Here is a 25,580-nt window from a genome sequence, read left to right as displayed (position 1 = left end):
TCCACACGCTTAACTTTCCTTACCTTTTAAGGGCCATTTTATTGCTACATTTAGTAATAAAGTCTTAAAAACCCCTCTGTATGTTGGCTTATGAGAAGGAAAGTGTCTTTCATTGGCATGGTGACCTTGAATCACCCGCTTTATTTAGCAGCCTATCATTTGGATGAAGTTGCTTAATATTAAATCATACCTCAAACTCTAGGAGGAGCCCTTAAGCAAACAATGTCAGCGCCACTGTTTTTAGCAGTAGGGACAGGATTGCACAGCAGTTTTCGAATGAAACCTTCGTTCCCCTTTATAAACACACTCTGTACACCTCTGTAAACATTGATGTGCCAATTAATGTAATTTTAATTGAACAAAGTGATTGAAGTGTTCCCTTCATTTTTTCCCGTGTTTATTACTGTGGTTGCAGTTTGCTGTGGTGTACAGTGGCTGTGAAACCAATCCCTCTTTAATTAGATCTACAATCTGAGGCAATGGGGGTTGACAATATTTTCAAAACACTTTGACTTTCATTCAAACACACAGTTTGACCGAGAGCATCAAGGATGTTCAATGTTGTTCTGGTCTATCGACTGTGATGAAATTCAGCGTTGACAGAATGAACACTGGTCCAGTGGCACATCAAATGCTTCGTAGTGCCAGTTTAAGCCTAAAAGATTTGCTTACAATGTTTAGCCTGTGTGTAAGGGATCAGTCTTAATTAGCTCGAGCGGAGCATGACGTTTTTTTTTTCAAAGGCTAATCACTTCGATGGGGATTATGCATTTAAGACAGCACTAATTAGCTGCTAGCGTTCCCTGAGCATCTCGGAGTGAAGCAGACAAAAGGTCCTCAACCAGGGGAGCTCGGTGTTGCCTTTCTTTGCCCCCTTCTCGTAGATGGCCAACTTCACATTTAACACACCCCTTTACGACATTCGCACGTTTACAGTTAAACGTATGTTGTCGACTGTCATGGTGTTGTCATCTGTTTTTGTCTTACACTGGAATGAATATTAGAAATAATCGACATTACATACAGTTTTTGAAGGGAAAAAAAGACATTTCTCGTATTTTCCATTTAAACTACAGTTACTGGAAACTTTATTTTCAGAATTAGGCAGCTGCTATTGCTGAATGCCAGATCATGTCAAACAGAAAAGAAGCATCCATCATTTTTTAAAATATTTTCCTCGGGGGCCAATGTTTACATTTGTGCCTTAACTTTTTTATTTTCATGAAGACAAATGGTTTTCTTTTCAAAATGATTTTCTAATGAAAAAAGCTGTTTACAGTACCAATGAACAAGTGAAGTGAAGTCACTTTTTGGAGGTGGAGTGCAACCAAGAAAGGAAAGTGAATAGAGCAACATTTATTGAATGTGATGCTCATTTGAACTACAGTTTAAAAAAATAACTGGATTTTGCAGTATTGTTTTGTAACTTTTAATTATAGGTTCAAGTGTGATCCTTTCAAAATGTCCTGATGATTAAATTGGATGATATAATTTCCCATTTTGAGCGAAAGCAGTGCGGCGCAAAGGTGTGTTGGTGCCCGGGGGCACACAAGGCTTTGTGATACCAAACGGAAAATTTCCCTCGTCCAATTACGTATTTCACCACTGAAATTCGTTTGTCGACGGTGTGTTTGCGTGTGTGGGTGGGGGATGGGGGCTGGGGGGGGGGCATCACACCTGCTGAAAAGGCTTTCCTTTTCACACAGAGAGCATGCATAGCCTGACATTTTGAAGCCTTGTCCAGCTGCTTACTGATGTTTGCCAGGAGAGGGAGTAAAGACAGACAGACAGACAGACAGACAGACAGTTGAGTGGTTTACGGTTTTTACGAATTAGAATTAGTTCACTCGTTTTATTTCTTTTAAAATCTTAAATCATTCAGCTGTGAAAGCCTGCAGAACAAGAGCATGAACACAACCATTTTGGAGCAGGATGTCAAGTAGATCTCACAATAAAGTCTCCAAAATAGAAACAAAGTCTTCAATCAACCTACCGTGCATGTTTTTGGGATGTGGGAGGAAACCGGAGTACCCGGAGAAAACCCACGCAGGCACGGGGAGAACATGCAAACTCCACACAGGCGGGGCCGGGGATTGAACCTCCGGTCCCCAGAACTGTGAGGCAGATGTGCTAGCTGGATGGAGATTGAGGATTTGTTAATTGTTAATTTATCTCGTTAAAAAATAGCATAAGGTCAAGAAAAGAAAGGCTAAAAAAGCAGAATGAAAAACATCTGGAAAGTTGTTTTAATGTAGTATGGGATGGCATGTGCCAACTGAATGGTGAGTGCAGCATAGAGACAAGGAAGGGAGGAGTGAAGGGTCAAGGCATACAGGATATGCAGTGGAGCATGTTAAGCAATAATGATGTAGTCAAAATGGGAATTTTTGTTTCTGTCTTTTTTTTTGTTTGTTTTAAAGTTCCACGTATACAAATGCCTGAAGACACGTCATTATCATGTACACACACCAACTGCTTGTCCACTGCTCTTATTCAAAAGCGTACTGTATGTTTAATATTCTACTTTGGGTTGAGAATATGCGCTATTGGTGTTATCAGTCTCTTTATGTTGAGCAGCACACACAGTAACTGCCCAGTGCTCTGCCAGTCATGAATAGATGTCATGAGAAATAATTAAAATGCTATTGTTTCATAAAACTACCACTTTGACCTTTGATGATTTGTACAAAAAAACAAAACAAAAAAACAGAGGACAAATGATTTGCTCAACAAATGACACAATAACACAGCATATATACCGTAACTGTAGCTTGTTTCTTTGACTGGTACAAAATGTTATTTGTACAGCAAATTCAATCCTGAATTATGTAGTATATCTATTTAGCTTTAGCAGGAACAATAGCAGTCATACAGTTGAGTTGCATTGTTCTCTTTTCCTGAGGCTAACTGCCACTTCTGGAGTGTCCAGATGGACCGGACCAATCCGGTCGCAGGTATCCTGTATCATATCACAGAGTCAGCACAGCAGCTTAATTGAAGATCGTCCTTAAACGTGTGAGTGCGCATGGTTGTTTGTGCCCTGCAATTGGCTGGCGGCGACCAGTGCAGCGTCTACCCAGTACGCACCGACGTGGTGCCCGCGTGCACGGGGACCACAGGAGCAGCCTGTGGGCCTGTTCTAAAAATTGCTCAACAGTGATGGGACATCGTGATTTCCAAGGTATGTTGTAGGAGACATCAAAGGTGTTTTCTGTCATTTGAACACATTAGCTATTTCAGAAGTGTGTAGCAATCTGGTAGCCCGTCGCATTAATTTGTACGCAAGAAATAGCTCTCGCTTTCAAAAAGGGTGGTGACCCCCGGCTCCAGAGCGACGGCCACCCCGATGACGACAAGCAGTCGAGAAACTGGATCCTACTTCTGACAGTGTCAATAAAAAAGATAGCACGGGTATCTTTGTAAATGTGATTTTTTTTTGTTTTTGTTTTGGGTTGGTTTGGTTTGTTTTTTTTAATCCTGCTACGTATACCACAGAAGGCAAGCATGTATTATGGTTAAAAGCCAAAGATAACGGCAAATGTAATGATAGTCAAAGAAATGCAAGAAGTACATTTTTAAAGAGCAAATCATTTCACAAAATGTAAAAGCGGTATGTTAAAGTTGCTGCTTAACGTGCATTCTGAGAAATATTTATTTCATAAGCATTTCATTATATATTTGAAGAATACAATCTTTTTGTCATCAAAAAAATAATAATAATCAAATTATCAGTGTAGTATTGACGACTATGTCTCATCCGGTGAGAATAATCTGATGACATTTGGGCGTCAAAAGTGTCGATTCGGATGAGTTTTTTTGTCAAGTTCCTTCTCTGTCACCGTAAGAAAGGAGGAAATCCGGATTGAGGCTCGGCCGGCCCATTGACTGCGCATCGGGGCGGCGACTAAACTCGCACAGACCAATCGCAGTTCACGCAGAAAAGTTGTAAACAAGCCTGACACGCTGCTTCAAAGCTCGACGTTTGCGTCCAACACGCCAAAACAAAACCCCCCAAATACGAGGGTGGTGAGTACGCTACGTTTTTATGGATTTATTTTGATGTCGAATTACTCGTATGTATGGATGTATGGATGTATGTATCTTTTGGGACGCGCATTTTGCGCGCGTGCGCGTGTTCGTTAGTGAAGCAGAGGCTCAAAGCTGCGCCAAACAGCTGACACGACACGAAGGGGTCACACTGCTGGATATTTCCACGCATTTTACCCAAAACGCAACAATTGTCAACTGTTGTGTCATTCCGCTGCAGTGGTTCTCACGTCACACACATCAGAGCTTGAAAATGCACACCTTTTCTTTTTTTTTCTTTTTTTTTTCTTTTTTGGTACCAAATGTCCAGAAGAATGGTATGGCTGGAAAATGACGCAATACGACGCTTAAATAACGCCACTGACGTACAGTATGTGTTCTTGCATTACTTTGTGTGTGTGTGCTGTTTTGATAACTAGCAGGAACACAATCATGGTTTCTAGGTTTAATTACCAGGGCGGTAATGGTCTTGAATTGGCGTCACGCAAATAATGGCGATGGTGACTCCGCTTGAAATCTGTTCAGGCATTTATTTCGATAACTTGGCATCCGGCTTAAGGTTCATGTACTGTTGCGCAGTTTGACCTCATAGAATGACTATTCAATGCACTAGTAAAAGGGGGAAAAAGTACACTACTGTATGACATTTCTGCACACTAGTAAGGCAAAACTTTGGACTGTGTGACATCTGTGCACTCCGAATACTACTATTGAAGTGCTCGGAGTTCAGTAGTGTACTTTTCTAATGTCACTGGTACTGCTAGTAGCACACAGTTGTCAATTGGTTCAATTTGAGCTCACTCGCCTACTAATATGCCAACGTTGTCCTATCGGCGAGGACAAAGAGACTACTAGTACATGGGCTTTAAGATGGATATCGACTGGATGCTCAAATGACTTTCCATATTACAGTGTGTTCCAGTGTTGATGTTGCATGAAGTTGGAGACACAGGATGCTTATTGGGATTGGACCCTTGTGGGGGGAGCACGATACTTGCCCATATTCTCAAAGCGTTATGTTCTCTACATGTGCACCTATCGCGCTCACAAAGTAAACATCAACGTTGCGCAAGCTTTTCTTGGCGTGGTGCCAAAGTCGGGCTGTTGCATTGTGGGTCCGCTTCTGTGTTTCGGTGCTACTTTTGTGCAACCTGCTCCACTGCCGTTCTCACTCCAAACGGATGTGGGCAAAACTCAAGCTGCCGAACATCAACGTGCATGTTGCGAGATCCCTCAGCGAGCCCATCCCAGTGAGGAGGGGCCGAGGAAGAAAGGGGGAGGGAAAAGCTTCCTGTCGCCTTTGAGTTTTGGCAGAAATTCAGACGCTGTGACGACTGCATGTGCATTCATGAGCTCGGTCACAGTCCTTGGAAAAAGGGCATTCCCATTTAAGGAGGGCCTTTCTCTCATGTGGAGCAGTCTTTATGTTGAGTCAAATAAGCTTCTGTCTGTGGGGGTTTGTGTCTTCTCTGCTGCTCTTATGGGTTTCAGTCCCAACTCCTCGGATCGCATTCATCTCCGGTGGTCACTGGCGTAAAGCATCGGGGGTTCATAATAAGTTGTTTTGATTTTGCAGAAATCACTGGTTGATTTAACAGATATGATAAGAAGTGATAGTTCCATGAGTCTGTGTCATTTTCCTGCCTACTCTTGACTGTTTTCTGATCTGCAAATTACAAGTGAGCTGGAGCCTATCCCAGCTTACTTTGGGCGAGAGGTGAGGAATTTGTCGCCAGCCAATTGCAGGGCACGCACATAGAAAAACAACTATTCACACCACAATCACACGATATGGACAAACAGTAGTCGGCAATGAAACTCGCGTGCATGCCGTGGGAATTTGGAAAGAAGAAAAGAAGCCGGAGTACTCTGAGAAATCCCACACAAGCGAGGGGAGAACATCCGAACTCCACACGGGAAGGCTGCAGCTAAGTGTTGAACTATGAATGCAAGAACTGTCGAGCATTATGTTAACCGCCGGCAGGTACACTGTACTGACAGAGCAAAATGAGAGTGGTACTGTTCGATTACAATTCCAAATTTCACCAGCATTTTACAGTAAAACATCATTCAAACTCTTCACAAATTGCAGTGAGAACCTTTCTGGGATCCTAAAAGGTGTCCACTTCCAGTTCAGACGGTACTAGGGACATCAAAAAGAAATTCATTGTGTTGTAAGAATTTTATTAGTGGTGTGGAAGTTTGTAGGTCTGAGGTCCACATTTGCAAGGCAATGTTGTGTCGTCAGTCACATGGAGGCAAAAATAGAGTTGGGCACTTGAACTGAAAGCAAATTAGATTATTTCCTCCAAAGTCACATGAAACCTCCGATTTTGGACTGCCACCCTTCGTGTGTCGTGCAAGCCGTTAGCGTAGCTCCCGTAGCTCAGTTAATCAAAGTGGCAAAATCACTTTTTTAGCTTTTTCTTTGACATTTTTCATATTTTTCTAAAGTGCCAGATTTGTGCATCGTGTAATCGCTTACATGAAGTGTGGCAATGGTTTTGCACGGTTACATTTGTAGCTCCGAGGAACACAGCGCTGTGCTACTTTCAGAGAACAACCTGATATTGATGGCCACAAAGAAACAGTCTAATATCAAATCGAAAACCACTTGACTATCTTGTAAAAAAAAAAAAAAAAAAGGAAGGTACCTCGCACTGACATGAAAGTTTGAGTTTCCCCCGCAGACAAACAACAAGTGCACTGACGTCACTGCTTCCTGTCACAGACGGGGTTGCTGTGTTTTGGTGGTCGGGTCGGGTCAAACGCACAATGAAGTTGTGCTGCGGAGGTGCCACTTTTCATGAGAGTGAGAAAGCTTTGTCGCTGTAACGGTGAGGTAGTAGCTCAAACAAAGACGTCACCGTAAGAGGGATCGAGAAGTTACATTACGTTAATGTGTCTAAGAGAATGTGGCCAAATTGTTACCTGTTGCCGGTACGTGAGACACCCTTGTTTTTACGTTCTAAAAGTTGTGAACTTCAAGCATGGTATGGAGCAACTAGCAAGTAAGCTTTGATGGGTGAGAAAATGACTAAGGTTAATCAATGTTTCTGGAGCGTTTTGTCAGTGTGTTGCTTTAGTATTCGCGTTGCCAAGGCAATGTTGTGTATTCAATTGCATGGATGCAAAATCGAGCGTCGTACCGAAATAGCAAGCTCGAAATCATTTGCGCCAATGGATTATATCATTGGGTCTCCAGGAGTTGCAATAAGCAGAACGGACTGAGGAGGGCAGGAGGCCTTATGAAGGAACGTTTGGACACTCCTTCGACTCACAGAGTGGCTCCGCATTGGAAAAAAAAAAAAAAAAAACACACATCACATGGTTGACGGCATGTTGTCTCTATTCCCGGCATTGGCTTGCATTATCCTTGGAACAGTTTATTATTTTGCCATTTTTTCTATCTATCTATCTATCTATCTATCTATCCATCTATCCATCTATCCATCTATCCATCTATCCATCTCTCTCTCTCTCTCTCTCTCTCTCTCTCTCTCTCTCTCTCTATCTACACATACACACAGGTATAAATAGCTTTATTGTTATTATTTAAATCAGTAAAATCAATTACAATGAATTAAGCACATGAAGCAACTGTGTGACAAAGCCACGAGGAAAAAACATTGCTTGCTTTAAGAACAACTTGGGGAAGAATAAAAAGCAACCATGTAACAGCGGTGTAATAAGTATTTAGCACGTCACCCTTTTTCCCACTAAATACACTCCCCAAGGTGCTGTCGGCCTGAAAATTTCACCAGATGTTGGGAACAACACAAGTAACTCATACAAACAAAGAAAGTAGAACAAATAAACTCAGAAATGAAGTTGTGTGTAAAAATGTGATATTGACACCGGGAAAAAGTATTGAACACATGAAGAAAGGGAGGTGCAAAAAGACATGGAAAGCCAAGACAACACCTAAAATCAATATCAATAGTCAAACAGCAATCCAGCCCCTTGTCAGTGCAAATGAGAGTCAGCTGGTTCAGTCCTAGTTGATGGCCTACAAAAAGGTCTCATTGCAAAGGTGTGAGTCAAGACACATCTCAGGATGGGTAAGACTAAAGAGCAAACTAATTGTTGCAAAGCATAACAATGGCATTGGTTACAGATGCATATCTAAGCTTCTGAATGGTTCAGTGAGCCTGGTTGGGGCCATAATACCTAAGTGGAAAGCCAATCATACCACCATAAATGTGCCTCAATCAGGTGCTCCTCGCAAGATTTCTGACAGAGGAGTGCAAAGAATAATCACAAGAGTTGTCCAAGAGCCAAACATAACCTATGGAGAGCTTCAAAAAAAGACCTGGAATTAGCAGGTACCGTTGTCACAAGGAAAACAGTGAGTAATGCACTCCGCTGCCGTGTCCTGTATGCACGCTCACCACGCAAGACCCCATTGCTGGAAAAAAAAAAGCATATCAAAGCTCGTTTAAAGTTTGCTGAACAACATTTGGACAAGCCAGTTAAATACTGGGAGAATATAGGCTGGTCGGTCGGATGAGAGCAAAATTCAACTGTGTGGATGCCAAAATGCACACCATGTTTGGAGCATCTTTTTTTTCAGCAAATGGTCCTGGTAAACTTCACATTATTGAAGGAAGGAGGAATGGGCAGATCTACCGAGACATTCTTGACAAAAATCTGCTGCCGTCTACGAGGATAAAGAAAATGAAACGAGGGTGGACCTTTCACCAGGATAACGTTCCAAAACATAGTGCCTAGGAGACGCTCAATTGGTTGCAAAGAAAAAAATAATAAAGCTGCTCGAATGGCCCAGCCAATCACCTGACTGGAATCCAATCGAAAATCTATTGAAAGAACTGAAACTCAAGGTCCACAAAAGAAGCCCACGGAACCTTCAAGATTTGAAGACTGCTTGTGTGGAGGAATGGGCCAAAATCACACCAGAGCAATGCATGCGACTAGTTTCTCCATACAGGAGGGGTCTTGAAGCTGTCATTGCAAACAAAGGCTTTTGTACAAAGTATGAAATAAATTTGGCGTTTTCAATACTTTTTCGCTGTGTCATTTCACATTCTTACACACAACTTAATTTCTGAGCGCATTTGTTCTACTTTGCTAGTATGTATGGATGACTTGGGTTGTTCCCAACATCTGATGAAATGTTCATGTCAATACCACCTTTGGAAATATATTTAATGAGAACAATGGCGGCATGTTGAATACTTATTCCAGCCGCTGTAGCTACGGTAGCGGTTACATTATCTGCTAACAGTTAGCCTAGCTTCTTTTATGACTACTCTATTTTTGTATTTTCTGGCAGACTCTGAATGATATTACGATAGAGGTTTCTCTGTTTTTGAGGGGGGGGGGGTGTAATTGTTGGTGGAGATATCATTATGTGCTGTGTTATTTGTGTCGAGTACACCACACATAACAATATAAGAGCAGTAAGCACACACTTGATATTTTTCCGCATCATATGTAGCATTACTTAATTAAAAAATAAATTGCTTCAACTGTTACAGATTGGTACAGTATTTGTCTACCTCACTTCAGCTGCATGTTAGCTGACAGCACGATTTGCTGTATTTCTGTCAATGGCATTTTGAGCAGTTTTTCTTTTGTTTTAAAAAAACATTTCATGTTAATATTTCCGATTGAACATCCGTATCATCGTTTGTGTAACAAAATAAAAATGGATCAAATAACGGATCAATCCTTTGCCCCTGTGGTCGATCAATTCAAATTGAAATGTTGATGTGTGGTGCACTGGAGAAAATTGTACTGAGCAAATTGCTTCTCCAGGGCCAAAGTTAATGAGGGCTGAAACCTCCCTTTAGTGTGAGGTTAAGGCAGCAAGCTGACACAGGATTCCAATTTTAGGCTTGTAAGTCTTGGATTTTTGCTCTTTATATTGTTGTAAAATAAACGTTTACTGCGAGAGGGCTGTTAATATTGCTCTTTTTTTTTTTTTTTTTTTTCTTCTAACCTGTCCTTTTCAGCTGCATGGCCTTGCAGAATGTTCGCTCTGTTTACCTTTTGTGCTGTAACAGTTTTGCTGCGCAACAGTGGAGTTGGAAATACTCCCTCTGCTTATTTTTTTATTATTCTGATGTTTCTTGAAAATGTAGCCGGACAGGAAAGGGTGTTACGGGACAGACAGAAGGACAGAGTGGACAAGGGGAGTAGTGGTGCGAACCACAGCAGAACAATAGTGAGACAGTCTAGATATTTGAGTAAGCAAGTAACGTTACAACAGTCAAATCGTGTTCTTATTTGTGGATTTGGGAGGACACACGTTTGAAAGGAAGGAGGAATGGGCAAATGTACCGGGACATTCTTGACAAAAATCTGCTGCCGTCTACGAGGATAAAGAAAATGAAACGAGGGTGGACCTTTCACCAGGATAACGTTCCAAAACATAGTGCCAAGGAGACGCTCAATTGGTTGCAAAGAAAAAAATAATAAAGCTGCACATTTGGGGGGATTTGGGAGGACATGCAACAACTATCCAGTAGGACAAGATGAGAGAGGACAGGACAGGGTGTGGGAAATGAGCAAGGCAGCGCTACGGACGAGTGATGCGGTGGGATTCTTTGAAGTGTCTAAACTCCTGTAAGAACATGTGAGTTGATATGTTAATATAACCTGCGTTGGTATTATTAGTGGTCCCAGCACAACCGATTACAGCCTATAGCGTGTCTATGGAACTTATTAGTGAATGAACACCAAACCGCATGCATGTTAGTCAACTGGTGTGAAGGGTGGGCCCAGCCCCCTCTACCCACATGGGTGGCAAGCCAGCGAGCCCGTCCAGGGGGACGCCACCCGCTCCCCAGGACCCTGGCCGGGCCCCAGCCCAACCGGAGTGCCCCGATTGGGGCAGTCCCGAGGAGTCAAGCTAAGAGAAATGTGATTACCCACCACCCACCCTATTACTATGGTTAGCAGGTCCTGACTAGACTAACTAGACTGTGTGGTGGAGCGTCGTGCATTAAAATTGGGGAGAAGGTCAAAGGGCGATGATGACCCGTAACAGTCACCCCCACCCACCCGGGCCGACCGTCTCCCCAAAGGATGAGCGAATGTATGCGGGGCATTAAAAATCCACGAGGGAAAGGCACAACTGGCCGGAGAGCAGAACACCTGGCCGAGTGTCCGACACTGACACCCTCCCCCCAGATGAGTCTATGATGCAGTAAAACCGGAGGACTGTCAGGGCAGAAGGCGGGTCGACCAGACCGGAAACCATCACGTGCCAGTACCCGGCCCGGCGCCTGCCCCATCATGCCTCGTGCCAGTCCCCCTGGGGACCCTGAATGAGATGTGAATGTGCCCAATATGCGGAGAATTCACAGTGTGAGTAATAAAAGTGTGTGAAGTCAGAGGCTAGACTCCTGCGGGCCCGGGGGAAGAAAAAGTCCACTGTGACACAGTAAAACTGTTGAGGAATAAAAGAGATACAGAGCTATCTTAACAGCCAAACAGGACCAAAAAACCAAGGGTCTCTGCATGCCCCTGCTCATCCTGCTTAGCTGAGTTCTGTGTAAAAGGTAGATTGCGGATATTCTGTTACTCTGGTGTGCCAATGTTGCTCGATCTCTGTGCAAAAAAGGCTTTTGTCTTAGGGCCAATGCCGATTCTACCCCTGAGCCCTTCCCCTTCATGTTAGCCCTCGGTTATGTGCATGCATGAGAACGGAGGGGTATCCCATTTCCTACGGGAAGGGCTAACACGAAGGGGTGTATAGCCCCGGAAACCAAGTGTGGTTGGGGAGCTCACTTGAAAGCGAGGGGAATGGGACTCCGCTGACAGTTGAAGAGCTTGCTTACGAGACGGCGGAACGGAAAAGGAAGTACGTAAATGTAAGTGACCACAATTATCGATGCTCATACTGATTACAGTCCCGTTTTTATCAACGTAAATATAAGCCGTGTTTTGAATTGTTGGTTGAACGGCTCGTGATGACGAGCTCGCGTATTGCCAGTCTCCTATCGGACTCCGGTGACAAACCCGTCTTAATGCACGAATGGACTTTGATGTCCTTGTGAGGGTTCTATGAGTTTCATTATTTCATGCTAATATAAAATACGGAATCAGTCCCCTGATGAAATTTAACTCTCTTTATTCTCAACGCCTACTTAAAAAAAAAAAAATTAAAAAAAAGAATTATTGTCTATTAAATAAAAGCAGTCATAGTTATGCAAGGTCACGGACCTTTAGAGCATTCGTGTCAAATCACAATGTGACTTATAATGCAGCCATGACTTGTTTGCAGTATCCTTCCATCCATCCGTTTTCCAAACCGCTCATCCTCACTAGGGTCGGTGCCTGTCTCAGCTGATTTGGGACGAGAGGCGGCGTACACCCTAAACTGGTTGCCAGCCAATCGCGGTGTTTGTAGATGAGGATAAATAATCATAATGACTTAAATCGATGCTATCATATATAATGATATATAAATAATAATATTCTGCATGCAGTCTTTGGTTATTTGTTTCTCCATCAATTTTCAACGTGCCTAGTGTGGTTACATTTGCTTCAACATTTCAACTGTTTCTTGACTTTTTGGCTCATACGGTATTTTAGTTCTCCAAAATGTGTTTTTATTTATGAAACATATTGCACTAGGCTGAAAGCAGACTTGTTATTGGATGGGTTCAAACCCTTTTTTTTTTGGTGGGATTATGTATATTTACGGTTAGCATTGTAGTTGTTGCCGCCTTGAAAATATTTCCAGTTAATCATTTCTCCTCCTCCATTAGAGTTCATCCTGGGTTTCATCCGTATGGTAAAATGCTGTCCTCTAGCGGCAAGAAAATGTTCTGCACGAAAACGTTTGAGTTGAACTTGACGCAGCTGCTACAGTGAGGTTCAATAATCGATGACATGACATTGATGACGTTGATATTACAATACCAGATTCCAATGGAGTTTATTAATTTATATTTGATCGCTTTTTAAAATCATTTTAACCATTTTTTTGAGACTAGATTAACGTGTTTACTCAAATCAGTTTTTACTCTGGCAGGTCAAACTGGCAAAAAAAAAAAAAATATTAACTTCATTTTAGTGTAATCATGCATATTCTCTGGTATAATGAAAATACCCATAACCCGCTGGTGAAATAATGTATCATAGTAATAACACTGCAGTGTTTTCAAACTGTTGTATGTATTATGATGTCATTGTCCATCGATCCATTTGCTATTGCTCAGTGTCACAGGAAAGTCGAGCCTTTGTATAATCCAATTAAGTAGGTGGCCTGCCGTGCCTCCTAATTTGCTCCTTTGAATACAACTGCCCTTTTCCACCACTAGATGGCATAACAGATCTGATAATGGCGAGGAAAGCGTCTCTTGCAACTTTTCATAAGGCTGCTGGAGAAGTGTAAGACTTGCTGAGGCAATTCGAGGAGCGAAATAAGATTGTCAATCACATTTCTTTTCATGCTATCATACAATAAATGTTTTTTCCAATACTCCCAAGTCCCAAAGTGTGAACCTGGTGTTTTGGTGTAAGGCATTTCCCTGGTTAATAATGCACAGGAGCAAGAAATCAGCACAGAATCATAAAGCTTCTATTTATTAGTCAGTAGAAAAAAGATTTTTTGTGTGCGTGAAATGAATGGACTTGTAGGCCAGTCTTATGCTACCCGTGACCCAGAGTTGCCCAGGTGAATGGGCCTGATTTACACACTTTCTATAGGTTTGAGATGGTGACAAAAGACAGCATTTCTATTTCCGTTTTCTCCTATGGGAAAATGTAATTCTTCATATGAACAAATCAGAGCTCAGTCAAAAGTAGTGCTATTTCGGGATGATTTGAAATTTGTGGCATTAACCTGCCCTAATCCCCACGATCTAAACAACTGTAAATGTGTTGTTAAATGATGGTACACTGTAGTTATTGTAGTACAGTATAGCAATTTGAGTGCACGTCCATTGTCTATCATGTTTTTGCAGTTGGGGTTGCCATGGTCTGGAATTGTTGTACCATTTGGCACAGCACTCGACACATTAGAGCAACAGTCCCTGCGATAAACTAGTGACCAGTTCAGGATAAACCCCGCCTCTCACTCAAAGTGAGCTCGGGATAGGCTCCAGCTCGCCCGCGACCTGCGTGAAGCATAAGCGGTATTGAAGATAGATGGATAAAAGAGCAACAGTTGTTATTTTTAACGCAATCTGTTACAAAGTCAACGAACCAAGAATGAAGGTTGACTCATTTCGCCGAAAAAAAACCGACCATTTTAATTGCGGCAATTAGCGAAAGTAATACCGCTTTTAGCACCGACAAAGTCGGGCTGTGAGTGAGTGGTTGTCACTCATACGTGAGGCTCGGCCAACTCCGAGCTCCCCTCTTTGACCTACTTCTCTTTGAAGTCAAGCCACATGGCCCCGTGACCCTAAAGTCTGACCCTAACGTGGAAGTTTACACTAGAAGAAAACCAGTCCGCAGTGTTTTCAGGGAGGATGGACGTGGATTAGATGGGAATGTGTGCTTTTAGGTTGGTTTTTGTAAGAGAGACGGCGCAGCATTGAGAGAGAAAGCAGCACTTAAAATACAAAAAAAAAGGTGCCTCTTGGAGACAGAGTCCTTTTCAGGAAAGTCATACAGCATAGGAAGGATGGAGTGAAGTGAAGTGAAACCCCATGGTGAAAAGAACTGAGCCGTATTGTTACTCGGTGTTATTCCTTCAGTTTGTGCTCTGAATATCCTTGTGTTACGTGGTAGATGGCTCAGGAAGCTTGGGAATCTCTTTGCACGTGTGGATGTTTTTTGTTTTCCTGTGGCATATTGAATTCAAAGTCAACTTCTCCGATGAATAGTTTCCAGTGTAGATGACCTTTTAATGAACTTCGATATACATTGTCAATAGGATTTTGATATTTGCCAGTGAGTGAAAGCACAAGGGCTCATGGATGTTGGAGGAGGAATAACACTTTTTTTCCATTTCATGCAAATTTGAATGTCCCTTAAGTTGCACAGTTTTAGAATTCAAGCAACATTTTTCGAGTGAAATCTGAAAGGCTTTTAAAAACTTGCCACTATTGTTTTGGGAAGAGTCTTTATGGACTGGATGTGTCCTGCTGCCTGCTGTGCATTGAAGTAGAGACTGCAAAAAAAGTGAGGGGTCGCAGCAGGAGTGGATTGGGTTTTGTATACAGTGAACTGCAATGCAGTACACGCCGGATGCCTCGTAAATAGGCCAAACACTAATAAAAATGTCAACCAGTCAGCTTTCAGGTTTTGGAGGGTATTGAGTCATTCCCAGTCTTTGAGTCTTGCACCAAAGATGATGGATGGATGGATGGATGGATGGATGGATGGCTGTGTGCATGGCAATGGACATCACTAACCCACACGCTCACTAATGTGGATCTGCCAGCACGCTTGCAGTCATACTCAATCCCCGTATCACACAAGTAGGGCAAAGGGCAGTCGAGCTTTATGTGACCCTGGATTGGCTCGGTTTGGATTTGAGTCTGCATGTCTGCGTGTATGTACTGCATGTATGTATGTATGTATGTATGTGAGGTGTAAAGAAGAAAAGATGATGAAGCGAGACCATTTGGGAAACACATTAGGGGCCCCTGAGCCGGCAGAGAGGTATCCTGATCGGCTCCAGAATTCCCCCGAGCGGCACCCGGCGCGGAGGAACAACTATGGCCTTTGTTGGGAACGCTGTTGATCTCACACGCAGTTAATATAGACTTTTCCCACTGACTCTGCCAACAGTCTGAAGTCATTTAATGAAGTGGCTGCTGAGCTTAGAAGGAGCCAGTGTGCTCACTGCTTGCTTTGACAGAATGGAAAATGTCTGTGTTATGCAGCGTACAGTGAGTGACAAGATGCGCATGGTCGGACACTTACGCCTCTGTACAAACATACCGGCACGTGTATTAGGATAGGCGCGCGCTCCGAGGTGTCATGAAGAGCGACTGCGTTTATTCGAGGTAATAAGCGTCATTATTGTGTGTGTGTATAATGTCTGGTGTCTCGTTTTAAATCCCCTGAACATGCTGTTCTTGATAGAAACGCCGGTTCAATTTCTTAGATTCGGTTCCTTTAATCAAGTGTGAACCCGAATCACGGTCAGCTGTCGCACAACAGAGCTTCCAACAACTGTTTGTCTTTGAGAGGGAACATCTCCTGTCTCTTCTTGGAAAAAAAACATTTTTTAGAAGACATGACATGACGTCTCGATAGATATTACGGGATTATTGTTTTGGAAGTTTGACTTTCATTGCACATCACGTGTCTCTCGCCACATGCTTTTCTTGGGCAATTCTTGTTACAACTGCCAGCGTGAAGTGAACAAAAGCGCTGCAAAACTCTGCATGCGTCATTTCATCTTTGCGAAGACCTGTTGCAATCATTCGCCATTTTCACTGTATGAATGCTTGAAGGCAACTTTATCGAAGTGCTTTTAAGTCTTTGGAAGCTAGGAACAAATTATAAATCATGACGATGAAACCTATTTACGATGGCTGTCATATTTACAAACACTGTAATGTGATCGTAGCTCTTGTCCAGCGGTGAGGCTGTCATGACTCTTCTTGGTATTCAATGATCAAACTTCAATTTCGGTTGAGTCGTTCTTTATCGATAAATGTGACGTGGTACTTGTTACCGAGTGCGGTTTGTTCATTTTGCAGAGATATCAAACAATATTGTTTAAAATCTCCCGTCGGAATCGTCACTGTTTGGTAAGGGGCACAGTTGCGCGGCGTTTTCGTTCAATAAGCGGTTCGACAAAGAGTTTGAGATTGAGATTGTTTGTCATCACGCCTTTTTCATTTTTTCCCCCCTTCGAGAGATAATTGAAACTGTCATTAACTTTAGTGAACAGTTGCGTCAGTGCAACAATACAATTGTCGAGATGAGTTTTCCAGCTCGGTAGACAACTGGCTGTATGGGGGAAGGGACACAATATGTGTCAGACACATAACGTCCTTCAATAAATGTGTTGGAAATGATTGATGAAGAACAATTGCAATGTCATTCTGCTGTCTTTGTCTATTTAGAGTTTGCCATTGCCGTTGCGTCACGTCACACCGAGCGGCACATATAAGCGGGATACAGTGAAACCTGTGAAGTTATCAAAGGTTCATGACTGTAATAGTGTATGTAGCTCTCTGTTCATTGTGTGCGTGAGGGGCGGGGTGATGTGAAAGAGGAAGAGTAGCAGGCTGAAGCAGAGGAAGAGGTCAGAGGACACCACTCAGGACTGTCTTGAATAGCATATTGTCTCCTTTTGTTTGGAAACTATTGTTTCTAATTTACAGAGCCAAGGCCGCGTACAAGGAACACTAGCACAGACACAATGGGGCATCGTTCATCTGCACATTTTGGAGATGAATCCATTCGTTTCAATAAAATCATTTACTCGTTACTTTTTTGGAGCCAGCTGCGAGGTTCATTAAATCCATGTGGTCAATGAGTTGACATCCACATGGTTGTTTTAGGTCAGGGGTGTCAAACTCATTGGTGTTACGCTTTCCCCCAGAGGGCCGTTATGCCCGTGAAACCATATGAATGCTTCCTCGCCTCGTCATAGTCTTACATGTACACCACAAATTGATGGATTACTCGTTTTGAAATCAGAAATGAAGGTAAATGGTTTTTTTTTTTTTTAGTGGGTAACCAAAAATGCTTGTCGTATTTGAACATGATTACTTATTACACTTATTGCAGTTGTGGTGCAGATTTGAGCAAGAATCGTGGAAGTTGATGCACATGATTTGCTTTCGCGGGCCACGTAAACTGATGTGGCGGACCGCATCTGGCCTCCGGGCCTTGACTTTGACACCGGTGTTTCGGTGGTGGTATCGTTTGTTGTCATAATTTGCTGTCATCTTGAATTACAGGATACAATATTGTAGTGTATACAGCAACTTAAAATGGAGGTTGTGAAATAATGGGGGAATGCTCTCGAAACAGTTTCCTTTCTGCCGCTCCAGCGACAAACGGCGGCGATCGTCGATATCGGCACATATTTGTCGAGTCTTAATTGTTCTGCAACGTCTTTGTGGTTATTTCTTTCGTCCATTTATGAGAGCAAAACTTCACCTCTCATGTCCATTTTCACGCTTGTCTGTTGATCCACATCTGCTCTGAATGGACAGTATCGCTGCGCGTATTTGGTCACACCTCTATTCAAGTCCCCATCTTTTCATCCAAGGGCAGATTGCAGTCTGTTTTGGTATCCTATTGTGCAGCTGTCAGTTATTTTCAAAACACTCAAGTGTCATTTGCCTCAGATTCCGTCCCTTTCAATTCCCGCTTCTTTTCCAGGGCTCTCTAGCATACATTTCATTGAGTGTGCATCAGCGGGCAAATTCATTCTTTTTCAAACATTTTCATAGCAGCCATAAGCCTCCCTTTTAAATCCAAGGACAATGTGTTTTTGTCCATCCTTTTCAGTGGCAAGTGTGGGGATTCTCATTCTCTCCCTCTCTCACTTTCTGAGGGCATCTGGGGGGGTTGGTGGGGGGGGGGGGGCAGAGCGTGGTGCTCTCTCAGCACTCGATTGTCCGACTGTAATGAAGCATGATGAGAGATAACAGAATGAAATGTTATAATTCATGCAGACCTCGGCGACGAGCACGTGGCTAGCAGCGGGCCCGTGATTGCCTCCTGCTCATCTTCCAGAACAATACATCAGCGTCGCCAGCGCCACTCGCCCTGCTCGGGCCCGCCGTTGTTTTGTCCCCTCACTGCTATTCAAAGTCATTTAGAGCTGAAAGGTTGTCTGTGATCACCGACATGCCAGAACATCTCTTTGGGAAACGAGGCAAACTGTCTCTCCGAACCAGATGTCGTCTTGGAATTCTCTCATTCTGTACACATCACCTCTTGATTTACATACAGTTGACCCTTGGAACTTCAACTTAAGGAGACTGTTCGACCCCGCGTTTGTGCGGCTTTTTAAATGAATGTCGCCAATAAGAGAGAGTAGAATGAAACCATTCCAGAGATCAAACTTTAGCGATCCAAATATTGCACGGAAACATCATAAGAAATGCCGCTTATACAGCGCTTCTCAAGACACCGACCAAGAAGCTTTACAGGTCCGAGTACCCCGCTTTCCCATATCTATATTGTTGTCATATTCTTTTCTTCTTCGGTTTATCAAAATACGCACACGAAGACATTTGAACAGAATCTTTTTACATCAAGATATTCCCACACTTGAGGTCATGTGAAACGGGAGGGATTTGCTTCTCCACATTTGAGCTCACCAGATGCTGAGCCCTTTTTGTCTCATCCTGTTTCTGCGTTAACCATCCATGAACAGGATGTGAGACGCATCTTCAAACAACAGAAGATTAACAGAGCAACAGGACCGGACCATGTGTCCCCATCCGCCTCAAAGTCTGCGCGGACCAGCTCGCTCCAGTCTTCACTCAGATCTTTAACAGATCTTTGGAAATGTGCGAAGTTCCATCCTGCTTCAAACGCTCCACCATCATTCCAGTCCCCAAGAAACCTGCAATCTCTAGTCTGAATGACTACAGGCCTGTCGCTTTGACATCTGTGGTCATGAAGTCCTTTGAACGTCTCGTGCTGGACCACCTCAAGAGTGTCACAGGTCCCCTGCTGGACCCCCTGCAGTTTGCCTACCAAGCGAACAGGTCTGCGGATGATGCAGTCAACATGGGACTGCACTTCATCCTAGAACACCTCGACAGTGCAGGGACCTACGCGAGGATCCTGTTCGTGGACTTCAGCTCAGCGTTCAACACCATCATCCCTGAACTCCTTTCAACCAAGCTTCTCCAGCTCAGCGTCTCACCTGCCATCTGCCAGTGGATTTACAGCTTTCTGACGGGCAGGACACAGCAGGTCAGGCTGGGGGAGGCCACCTCATCCACACGCAGCATCAGCACTGGGGCGCCCCAAGGTTGTGTCCTCTCTCCGCTGCTCTTCTCTCTCTACACGAACGACTGCACCTCAGCGAACCCGACTGTCAAGCTCCTGAAGTTTGCAGATGACACCACTGTCATCGGCCTCATCAAGGACGGTGACGAGTCTGCATATCGACAGGAAGCGGAGCGGCTGGAGCTGTGGTGCGGGCGACACAACCTGGAGCTGAACACGCTCAAGACGGTAGAGATGATCGTGGACTTCAGGAGGCATCCTTCGCCACAGCTGCCCCTCACGTTGTCCAGCTGCCTTGTGTCAACCGTCGAGACCTTCGAGTTCCTGGGAATTACAATCTCTCAGGACCTGAAGTGGGCGAACAAACGAACTCCGTCCTCAAAAAGGCCCAGCAGAGGATGTACTTCCTGCGGCTTCTGAGAAAGCACGGCCTGCCACCGGAGCTGCTGAGACAGTTCTACACAGCGGTCATCGAATCGGTCCTGTGTTCTTCCATCACAGTCTGGTTCGGTGCTGCTACAAAAAAGGACAAACTCCGACTGCAACGGACAATCAAAACTGCTGAAAGGATTGTCGGTACCCCCCTACCCACCATTGAGGACTTGCACGCTGCCAGAACTAAGACAAGGGCGTGCAAAATCCTCTCGGACCGTCTGCACCCCGGTCACCAGCTCTTCCGGCTCCTTCCCTCAGGTAGGCGCTACCGATCAACGCAAACTAGAACTAGTAGACATTCCAACAGCTTCTTCCCTCTTGCGATCAACTTCTTAAACACCTAACCTATAATTCCATGACAACAAGCTGGCAATTTTTTGACTTGAGTTCGTTGTCACATTTCTGTGGGGCCAATTATGTATTACTTGTGCACTCACTGTAGTTGTCTCGCCATGCTGCACTATTTGCATATACTGGCCACTCATGCCAGAGTAGCATCTGCTCCATTTGCACACTGATTGAGGAGTATCTGTAACATTTGCACAACCGACATTGTCCCAGATGATCGCACTACTCGTCACTTTAAACCGCATACACTCCTTGAAGTCTCAGCGCCCTTTGCACAATGGTCATTGCACCGGACTATTGCAATATTAGTCGTTCGAACTGCTCTAAGTGCTAGAGGACTCTGCATCTTTTTGCACAATTGTTTTTTGTCAATGTCTTTATGTCCCCAAAGTGTTCTGTAAATTGACTGTTTGTTGTACTAGAGCGGCTCCAACTACCGGAGACAAATTCCTTGTGTGTTTTGGACATACTTGGCAAATAAAGATGATTCTGATTCTGATTCTGATTCTGATTCTGATCATGTTTTCCATTCTTGTTCAAATTTGAGATCATTTTTTTCTAGGAAGGTTTATGTTCAAATTCCGAGTATCTTGACCGTTGCATGTTTCTGACGGTCCACTCTTTTTGTTCTTAGCAGGCTTTGAGCTTCAGGCCCTTCGAGTGTACAAAAGTCCCCTGGTGGACAAAAGGAAACGTTTTTGCAACATTATTCATCCAGTAAAATGTGCAATCTTTTAAAATGTAAAATGTAGGCTACTAGCATTAGTCTGTCCCTGAAGTAAAACTGCTAATTGCTAATGTGGGATTAGTACACACGCTATACTAACAAAGCTTTTTTTGTCTTTTTGTGGACTCTGAAGAACTTTATAGGAATAAGTAGGCATTCATTTGCTCCGTGGCAGAAATTCACTCATGCTTCTGTCACATCCCTAACCTAACCAAAGGACCAAAGTACTTTTCTACTTCTGTCATTTGTCAGCGTCACATATTTTGAAACTGCATCTTGCCCCCATTGGGAATTGAAAAACTTGAACTCACAAGAAATGTGAGAAAGTTCGACAAGTGTCTGAGATAGCTTGTGACGTTACCACTCCGGTCTTCGTTTGTCAACGACACCAAGAGAAGACTAAGGGCCTGATTCACGAAGATCGAAAATAACCGGCTAAATTGTGTGTTCGCTCTAACAGACTACGTGTGCTGCTGATGGCCGTGTTGCACGTTATTTACGAACAATGCAATCTTTTAGACATTTCCTAGAATTGTGTGTTCACGCTTCACAGACTGTGCGTGGCAACAGGTGTGAAGCGATGGAGACCGCCGTATTTAAAAGAGGGTTTTGCGCTTCAAGAAGTGCTGAAGTTTTTGTGTCCATTTTGGAGAGCACTAAAAGTGCTCCATGAAGTTTGAAGTGATGGGTTTGGAAGTGGGAGCCGAAGACAAATAAATGTTACTGACTTACAGAAGGAACTTGGCTGCTCTGATAACTTTTGGGAAGCCAGCAACCACATAAAAGCCTTTTAACTCATTACGAGTTTGTGACAATTGGATGTACTTCAATGACTTCAGCTTTTGCCACTATCTAGGGAGCAAGGTGTCCCATCCTACGACGTTGGCGATTTAGCAAACCGAGTCTTCCGCTTTGAGGAGGCGTGCAACCAAGTTGAATGTGCTCGACCGGTGTGTGGAGCAGTCGTTTACAATCATAAGGCCACGTTCATCCAAAATCCTTTGTGTCGCAAATGAGGAGTTCCAAAAGAGCTTCACCGTTGACCTCTCTCGTGACCCCTACCTCCTTCTGTATCATGTTGACGGCAAGCTGTAAGGTGTGTGTGTGTGTGTGCACCACACACGGCGTCCATTCTATATCCAGGTCACTGTGATGCCATCTAATAAGAAGAATGCACACAAATGAGCGTACCGATAGAAACACGCTTCATTTAACAGGCAAAATCTTAATAATAGAAATTATTGTTACATTTTTAATGACTCACCGCTGGTCATCGTTTTCAACTTCAGTCAGTTTCAGTCATGAGGGGCCAGCGGGGGTTCTGATTCTGAATCCTCAGAGGTGATTTCTTCTCCCCCTGTTTGGCGTTCTTAAAAGCCGCCATCATATTACTCCCATTGTCAGCTATTACTATGACGATCTTGTCATGTGACATTCCTCACTTTTGCATGCATTTATCCATACATGCTTTGATCGTTTGTGCAGTGTGCGCGTGGGCTACCTGCTTGGGCTAATAGCTTGAACGAGGGCTGCACGATTACGGCCAAAATGGTAATCACGATTATTTTGATCAGTATTGCAATCGAGATTATTGATCACTATTATTCCTCATGTTATGGAAAATATCTGTATTTTTATTGCACTGCAGTTTTCGGGGTAAAATGAAACTTTAAAGGAGAATAAATGATAGATTCAAGTTCAAGTACCTCTGGGTCTTGTTTACGAGTGAGGGAAGAATGGAGCGAGAGATCGGCAGGCGGATCGGTGCAGTGATTCCCAAACAGTGTGCCGGGGCACATTAGTGTGCCAAGAGTGCTCTTGAGGTGCGCCGCGTGTAAGCTTTACACGATCAGGATTTTGGGGGCCGATCACCGATGAGCGAGTTTAAAGAAAAAAACGATAACCGATCATCGATCCGATCACATGATGGAGGAATGTGTCTGTTTAAATGACCTGTTCATTCACTGTATATACTTGGGTACTTAATTGCTCAAAAATATATATTTACAATCAATAATGTATCTTTGTTCCTCTATTTATGCCAGTGAGGCATAGTGACAGACGGAACAAATGAATGGTCTTCGATTAGCCGGCAGGAAGTACATCCAGTCATTAACGTATCCACTTTTGTGACATTTTTGTTTGTTGGTGTGCTCATGAGATTTTTCAACTGCAAAATATGTTCCTTGTCATTACGTGTTGTCTGTTCAACACCGCCGGCATGTGTTTTTGTTTTTATTTGCCGTCAGATATTTCCAATACTATGTCAAAAGATGTGCGACAAGGCTAAAAATAAACTAGCTTTTGGATTCAAATATACTGTGCGCGATCCGATCCATGAGCGGCGAATTATGACATTGAAGCCGATCAGCATAAAATGCTAATTGTCAGCCAATACCGATAAGGCCGATAAAATCGGTGGAAAGTCTAGCTGTGGGAAATCATCAAATGTTACTTAATTGCTCCAAAAACTATTTATTTCCAGGAAATAATGTATCTTTATTCATCTATTTTTTGCCAGTGAGCCATAGTGACAGACAGAACAAATAAATGCTCTTCTATTTGATGACAGGAAGTACATGGAGTCATTAATGTACCCACTTTTTGTTTGTTGGTGTGCGGTGAGATTTTTCAATTGTAAAATATGTGCCTTGGCTCCATAATGGTTGGAAATCACTGCTCTAGAATGATGCTGACTCTGTATCGATCTGTCATGGTGAAGAAGGACCTGAACTGAAAGGCGAAGTTCTCCGCTTACCGTTCGATTTACGTAACTACCCTCACCTGTGGTCACAAGCTGGGCGTCGTGTCCAAAAGAACACGACGCCGGCGACTAAAATGAGTTTCCTCCGCAGGGTGTCCGGGCTCTCCCTTAGGGAGAGGGTGAGAAGCTCGGTCATCCCGGAGGCCGAGCTGCTCCACCGCATTGAGGGGAGCCAAATGAGGCGGCTTGGTTAGGATGCCTCCTGGACGTCCCCCGGCTGGCCTGGGACCGCCTCGGGATCGCCCATGCAGAGCTTGACAAAGTGGCCGGGGAGAGGGATGTGAGTGAGGCAATTTCAAACACAAATAAAATAAATAAAACACAAATAAATACAAGTGGTAGATATGAGCAAATCAGTGTTCGCCTTTTTGCACTTTGAGCATTTTGTCCCACCCACCCCCCCCGTCCCGCATTTATTTTCTCCGTCGTCATCACAATCGTCTTCTTTGTTGTGTTTAACGCAGGTCGCAAACTATAATAGTCCATTTTTGCCATTTTCCCACTCCTTAAATCAAATATGTGCGCTTCATCTCCAGCAGAACCTGCATTTTTTGTGTCTACTGCAATATTACCCTGCTGGGATTTCAAGGAACCAAACAAGATAGTGTTGTGAAGAGGCCATTTTTTCAAATTATTTTTCCCTGTTCTCTTGTCACATCTCAGGATAAGATGGCAATGTGAAGTCAGCACCAGCATCTGGTGTCGTAAGCAGCATCCCGACGTAAGAGTTTGATCGCGTGGTTATTTATACACAGTGAACACGCGTTCGCTTCATTTGCGTCACATTGATATGCTCCTCTCACCGCGGTCATCTTCAGGGGGTTGTCGGCGCGCCCGTGTCCAGTCAAGGTGTGCTGTGAACGGCCATGGCCAGCGCAACGCGTCACCCCAGCTGGTTCCCCCCCCCCCGCCCCAGTTCTACTCCTCATTCCAGCCCCTCCGCCCCGCAACCCGCTCGGCCAGCGACAAGCGAACCCCGCGGCCAGCGGGACGCCCGTCCCCCGTTACTATTATTGTGGAGCGCAATTCACCAAGCATTGGATTGTTGGCCCACTAATAGGGAATGTGAGCTGAAAGAGGACTTGGGTGAAAATGAAGAGAGGGGGATATTTTGGCTTAGGCACGTCATCCGCTCTCATTCATTTGAATTGAACCTGCTGCGAAGCTTGGGGCAGCCGAGCGTTCATGCGACGTTCGATGTCTTACTATCGCTGAAGCGCAATTCACCGAGCGTTGGATGGTTGGCCCTCTCATCGGGAATTTGATCAGAAAGAGGACGAGGATGAAAATTGAAAGAGAGCGGGAAAGTTTGAGTTGATGCTTCCCATTCGCTCCCGTTTATTGGAATTGAACCTGCTGCCATGATATACGCTGGCAAAAGTGACCGCAAGCTTCGCT

At 43.8% G+C, this 25,580-nt stretch overlaps 1 protein-coding gene across 1 annotated transcript in view; it reads left to right on the top strand.

Annotated features, from left to right (window-relative positions):
* The first annotated feature begins 3,935 nt into the window (after positions 1 to 3,935).
* ccnd2a (cyclin D2, a) overlaps positions 3,936 to 25,580 on the top strand; it is a 207,454-nt gene continuing 185,809 nt past the window's right edge. Inside the window, exon 1 of the mRNA XM_061676320.1 lies at positions 3,936 to 4,026. The gene's annotated coding sequence lies outside the window, so the exon portion shown is untranslated. The remainder of the gene's footprint in view (positions 4,027 to 25,580) is intronic.

The sequence above is a fragment of the Phycodurus eques genome, chromosome 5 (genome assembly GCF_024500275.1).
Source record: "Phycodurus eques isolate BA_2022a chromosome 5, UOR_Pequ_1.1, whole genome shotgun sequence".
NCBI lineage: Eukaryota > Metazoa > Chordata > Actinopteri > Syngnathiformes > Syngnathidae > Phycodurus > Phycodurus eques.
Note: the sequence above shows the minus strand (reverse complement) of the source record. Positions and strands in the feature narration are given on the sequence as shown.